Source organism: Salvelinus sp. IW2-2015, unplaced genomic scaffold (genome assembly GCF_002910315.2).
Source record: "Salvelinus sp. IW2-2015 unplaced genomic scaffold, ASM291031v2 Un_scaffold516, whole genome shotgun sequence".
Lineage (NCBI taxonomy): Eukaryota > Metazoa > Chordata > Actinopteri > Salmoniformes > Salmonidae > Salvelinus > Salvelinus sp. IW2-2015.
Genome location: NW_019942567.1, coordinates 185,574 through 192,350, shown reverse-complemented (window position 1 = coordinate 192,350; position 6,777 = coordinate 185,574). Strand labels below are relative to the sequence as shown.

At 43.3% G+C, this 6,777-nt stretch overlaps 1 pseudogene; it reads left to right on the top strand.

Annotated features, from left to right (window-relative positions):
* The window catches only part of LOC112068449 (nucleolar complex protein 2 homolog), a 63,579-nt pseudogene that overhangs the window by 6,616 nt on the left and 50,186 nt on the right, over window positions 1–6,777 (top strand).

The window sequence follows — 6,777 nt, the reverse complement described above, 5'->3', positions numbered from 1 at the left end:
GGCTTCTTAAAGAAAAAAACTAACAGGTCTGTGAGAGCCGGAATTCTTACTTGTTGGTAGGTGATCAAATACTTATGTCATGCAATAAAATGCAAATTATTACTTAAAAATCATACAATGTGATTTTCTGGATTTTTGTTTTAGATTCCGTCTCTCACAGTTGAAGTGTACCTATGATAAAAATGACAGACCTCTACATGCTTTGTAAGTAGGAAAACCTGCAAAATCGGCAGTGTATCAAATACTTGTTCTCCCCACTGTATTATATATTGCAATTTGACAGGTCCATGGTTTAACCCAGCTTGTCTTCAGTTATTTATGTGATTTGTGTCCCTAGGCATGCGTTGTTTTTCACATTGCCTGTTGCCCTTATCATTCTTCAGAATCATGTTAACTTGAATCTTTTGTTTGACCCTAGGAGGCCAGCTCTGATAACGACGAGGAGGAACGAGGAGAGTCTGCCAAGAAATCCAAGGAGACGGCGGAGGTTATCAAAGTCACAGAGAAAATGGTTGAGTGGAGAGATGCAATCAAGGTAACATTTATCTACAGACTGTCAAGCAAGCATAGACTTCCACCTTTACCTCTCCACACTTTAGGTGTAGTAATGAGAACAGACATGATCCCACACGGATGCAGGTTGCATGATGGCCCTTATCACCAACTTTTAGAGCAGTGTTTTCTCCATAATAGGTACTTTATTTATCCCATCTTCCTCCTCAAACATCTGGGCTACCTACCTGTAGCATAACATATTGAAAACATAATGTAATATGAAGTGAAGGGGCTTCTTCTTGGTGTTAAGAGTTGTAGCATGTACAGTGGGGAGAACAAGTATTTGATACACTGCCGATTTTGCAGGTTTTCCTACTTACAAAGCATGTAGAGGTCTGTCATTTTTATCATAGGTACACTTCAACAGTGAGAGACGGAATCTAAAACAAAAATCCAGAAAATTACATTGGATTGATTTTTAAGTAATTCATTTGCATTTTATTGCATGACATAAGTATTTGATCACCTACCAACCAGTAAGGATTCCGGCTCTCACAGACCTGTTAGGTTTTCTTTAAGAAGCCCTCCTGTTCTCCACTCATTACCTGTATTAACTGCACCTGTTTGAAACTCGTTACCTGTATAAAAGACACCTGTCCACACACTCAATCAAACAGACTCCAACCTCTCCACAATGGCCAAGACCAGAAGGCTGTGTAAGGACATCAGGGATACAATTGTAGACCTGCACAAGGCTGGGATGGGCTACAGGACAATAGCAAGCAGCTTGGTGGAGAAGGCAACAAACTGTTGGCGCAATTATTAGAAAATGGAAGAAGTTCAAGATGACGGTCAATCACCCTCGGCCTGGGGCTCCATGCAAGATCTCACCTCATGGGGCATCAATGATCATGAGGAAGGTGAGGGATCAGCCCAGAACTACACGGCAGTACCTGGTCAATGACTTGAAGAGAGCTGGGACCACAGTCTCAAAGAAAACCATTAGTAAACACACTACGCCGTCATGGATTAAAATCCTGCAGCGCACGCAAGGTCCCCTGCTCAAGCCAGCGCATTCCAGGCCCGTCTGAAGTTTGCCAATGACCATCTGGATGATCCAGAGGAGGAATGGGAGAAGGTCATGTGGTCTGATGAGACAAAAATAGAGCTTTTTGGTCTAAACTCCACTCGCCATGTTTGGAGGAAGAAGAAGGATGAGTACAACCCAAGAACACCATCCCAACCGTGAAGCATGGAGGTGTAAACATCATTTTTTGGGGATGCTTTTCTGCAAAGGGGACAGGATGACTGCACCGTATTGAGGGGAGGATGGATGGGGCCATGTATCACGAGATCTTGGCCAACAACCTCCTTCCCTCAGTAAGAGCATTGAAGATGGGTCGTGGCTGTGTCTTCCAGCATGACAACGACCTGAAAGACACAGCCGGGGCAACTAAGGAGTGACTCCGTAAGAAGCATCTCAAGGTCCTGGAGTGGCCTAGCCAGTCTCCAGACCTGAACCCAATAGAAAATCTTTGGAGGGAGCTGAAAGTCCGTATTGCCCAGCGACAGCCCCGAAACCTGAAGGATCTGGAGAAGGTCTGTATGGAGGAGTGGGCCAAAACCCTGCTGCAGTGTGTGCAAACCTGGTCAAGAACTACAGGAAACGTATGATCTCTGTAATTGCAAACAAAGGTTTCTGTACCAAATATTAAGTTCTGCTTTTCTGATGTATCAAATACTTATGTCATGCAATAAAATGCAAATGAATTACTTACAAATCATACAATGTGATTTTCTGGATTTCTGTTTTAGATTCTGTCTCTCACAGTTGAAGTGTACCTATGATACAAATTACAGACCTCTACATGCTTGTTAAGTAGGAAAACCTGCAAATCGCAGTGTATCAAATACTTGTTCTCCCCACTGTATATAGTGCACCACAATACCAGGGCTTTTGCCCTTCATTCTCATCCTTGTGTCGGTCTATTTTTTTACCCTCCCCCCCTGTCTTTGTCTTTAGGATGAGCCTACCCCTCACGTCTTCAGAGGTCACACAGGCCTTCAAGGCCGTGGCGACCACCAAATTAAAGGGGGGGGGGGGGTATCGTGTGATACAAACTGGCCGACAGTTCAGATAGGGAACTTAACCCATGAGTGTTCATGATCCCCTCTTTAGTAGCATCAACAGAATTTAGGCCTGTACACATCCAAAGACGATGATAGAATTGTTTGTTTCTTTGTTTTCTTTCCAACAGTGTTCAACACCGTGGTCCTGTTCTGTATCCAAGATGTATACGTGGCTCTGCAGAGGATGCTGAACCTAAAGCCAGATAAAGACCAGAAGTAAAAACGAGCAAGGCTGCTGGCCCAGACGGCATCCCTAGCTCGGTCTTCAGCATGCGCAGACGAGCTGGCTTGTTTCCACCACTGGCACCCCAATGGTGGAACAAACTCCCTCACGACGCCAGGTCAGCGGAGTCAATCACCACCTTCCGGAGACACCTGAAACCCCACCTCTTTAAGGAATAACTAGGATAGGATAAAGTAATCCTTCTAACCCCCCCCCCCTTAAAAGAGTTAGATGCACTATTGTAAAGTGGTTGTTCCACTGGATATCATAAGGGTGAATGCACCAATTTGTAAGTCGCTCTGGATAAGCGACTTAAATGTAATGTAAATGTAAATGTGTGTTTACGGACATATTCAATCAATCCCTATACCAGTCTTTGTCCCCATATGCTTCAAGATGGCTACCATTGTTCCTGTACCCAGAAGATAACTGAACTAAATGACTACCGCCCCGTAGCACTCACTTCTGTCATCATGAAGTGCTTTGAGAGACTAGTCAAGGATCATATCACCCACCTTACCGCCACGCTAGGACCCACTTCAGTTTGCATACCGCCTCAACAGGGCCACAGACGACACAATTGCCATCACACTGCACACTGCCCTATCCCATCTGGAAAAAAGGAATACCTATGTAAGAATGCTGTTCATTGACTACAGCTCAGCATTCAACACCATAGTACCCTCCAAYCTCATCATRAAGCTGGAGGCCCTGGGTCTCAAACCTGCCCTGTGCAATTTGGGTCCTGGACTTTATGACGAGCTGCCCCCTGGTGGTGAAGATAGGGAACAACATCTCCACTTCGCTGACCCTCAACACTGGGGCCCCACAAGGGTGTGTGCTCAGCCCCCTCCTGTACTCCCTGTTCACCCACGAATGCGTGGCCATGCACGCCTCCAACTCAATCAAGTGTGCAGACGACACGACAGTAGTGGGCTTGATTACCAACAACGACAAAACAGCCTACAGGGAAGAGGTGAGGGCACTCAGAGTGTGGTGTCACAAAAACAACCTCTCACTCAACAAAACAAAGGAGATGATCGTGGACTTCAGGAAACAGCAGAGGGATCACCCCCCTATCCACATCGAAGGGACAGCAGTGGAGAAGGTGAAAGGTTTTAAGTTCTTCTGCGCACACATCACAGACAAACTGAAATGGTCCATCCACACACACTGTGTGGTGAAGAAGGCGCAACAGCGCCTCTTCAACCTCAGGAGGCTGAAGAAATTTGGCATGTCACCCAAAACCCTGACAAATTTTTACAGATGCACAATCAAGAGCATCCTGTCGGGCTGTATCACAGCCTGGTACGGCAACTGCACCGCCCTCAACCGCAAGGCTCTCCAGAGGGTGGTGCGGTCTGCACAACGCATCCCCAGAGGCAAACTACCTGCCCRCCAGAACACCTACAGCATCCGACGTCACAGGAAGGCAAAAAAATATAAGCAAGGACAACAACCACCCAAGCCACTGCCTGTTCACGCTGCCACCTTCCAGAAGGCGAGGTCAGTACAGGTGCATCAAAGCTGGGACTGAGAAGCTGTTTTTCAGTCTGTATCTCAAGGCCATCAGACTGCTAAAGAGCAATCACTAACTCAGAGGCTGCTGCCTAGATTGAGACCCAATCACTGGCCACTTGAATAAATGGATCACTAGTTACTTTAAACAATGACAATTTATATAATGCCACTTTATATAATGTTTGCATATCTTACATTACTCCTATCACATGTATATACTGTATTTTATACCATCTATTGTAACTGTCATGACGTTGGCCTGATGGGGGGAGGTTTATGACCCCCATAAATACATTTCCCCTTTTCTCTCTCCCTACTCTACAGAGTGACTCTTGGAAAGTCATTTGTTAACAAGGACTTATAACATCAAAAGGGTTGGGAAAGCTGAATATATGCGTTGGTACTTAAAGAATATGATGCCAGATCAGTTGTCATCTGAGACATTATTACTAATGATAGGATGACATAAACTGTATCTTGGAAAGTCGACACATTATAGTTATCAGATTCACATGGAATTGTTGTGCAATTTAAATGTTTAAATATGAAGCTATTTGTGAAAAAATGAAATGTAATTTAGCTTCTTACTGAGAGAACGGTTTGTAAACCCCGCCAACTCAGTGGCCCCGCCCATGTGAACAGACAGTGGTTGTAAACTATTAAACACGGCCCTCTCTCCCAATCCTATATAAGCCCCTTGATGAAAATGTKACTTCCTGTTCCAAGGACGTGTGGACTTGAGGTCCCCACMTTGAAAGGACAAAGACCACCTACAGAACGTAGCCAACCTTAGAGAACCTAACGAAAWTAGCAMCGAATTTCAATGTGAAGGTGACGACCTACACGCTGGAAGGATGAATTTCGACTATACCAGACAGAATATAGCATGAGCATATWGCATGGCAACTTGGTATGAACTTTGAACCCTTATTCACTAAATAAGTGATACCTCCTAGCCATTGCGTTAGCGCAGCAACTGTAGACGTGGGCTAGGAGAGGACGGACAGAGTATCTATTCTACCACACGATGACGGTACAACCAAGTATACAGTTTACCACCAGTGACATTCTTCAAAGAACAAACCGGCCTTCCATCGACGACCAATCTACCGAAGCGCAGCTCAGAGTAAATATTTATTGCATTCTCCTTTTTTAAATGGGCGGTTATTTAGAATGTATAAGATTCTGAATTTACGATAGCATAGCGTCTCCCTTTGTTACTCAGTCTTCCTGCTCTTTCACTCAAACCCAACCCCCTCTCGTTATGTAACCAGCCGTCGTATCTGTTCCGTCCACCAGGGARGTTTTCTTTATGACATAATTTGTAATCAATGTATGATCCATTCTGTGTAGATGTAATTCTGTGTGATTATTTAGTAAATAAATAATTAAACCAAATTTTGTATTGCTGATTCAACTTATAACTCATGACCAAGAATTTACAACTTTCAGATGAGACTAAAAAAGGTGACGATTAAATATTGACTGCTATTGATGTAAAAGATTACTAGGTCTTTAAGAGTTTATTCGGAAGATAACGGCTCTATAAACATTCTTTCGTGGTGCCGCAACTTTCTAGTTAATTACATTCACCTGATTAGCTTAATCAGGTAATATGAATTACAGAGAAATTATTTTATAGAATAGCATGTCATATCACTTAATCCGGCATAGCCAAAGACACGACACACCTTACCTATGCCGCTCGGCCATCGTTCATCCATATACTGCACTTGTATGTACATATTCTCATTCACCCTTTTATATTTGTGTGCATTAGGTAGTTGTTGGGTAATTGTTAGATTACCTGTCAGATATTAATGCACTGTCGGAACTAGAAGCACAAGCATTTGGCTACACTCACATTAACATCTGCTAACCATGTGTATGTGACAAATAAAATGTGATTTGATTTGTGTACAACTTAGGCTCTAAACCCCTTGTAAAGCTAGGGGTTATTTGTCCACTTTAGTTGTGATACAAACCTTATCAAAACATATTGACCTATGGGCTAGGCTACATGAGGCATGCAACTATGATTTGAAAAAGTTGCACAAAAGAAAAAGACATCCGCTGTTTCTTGCCTTACTGCACACGAATATTGTCACCCATCAGATTATTCTTGAGTTAGTGTCTTCACATATACCAAATAATATATGTGGAATTAGTTTTGATTTAGAATGGACCATTATCATGCATTTGTCGGAAAAGGGGCATGGGTAAAACATTTTTAAATAATCTATGCATTTAAATAGCGAATGGAGGACTCTTTTCCCATGGTTCATTTTCATGCCAGCCAGGTAGGCTATACTCCTGTTGTAAAYCGCAGCAATGTGCTTAATAATAGGAAAGTTGATAAATATAGTAGTCCTAGCCTATAGGAAGCTGATGGGATCCTCGTTTTAATA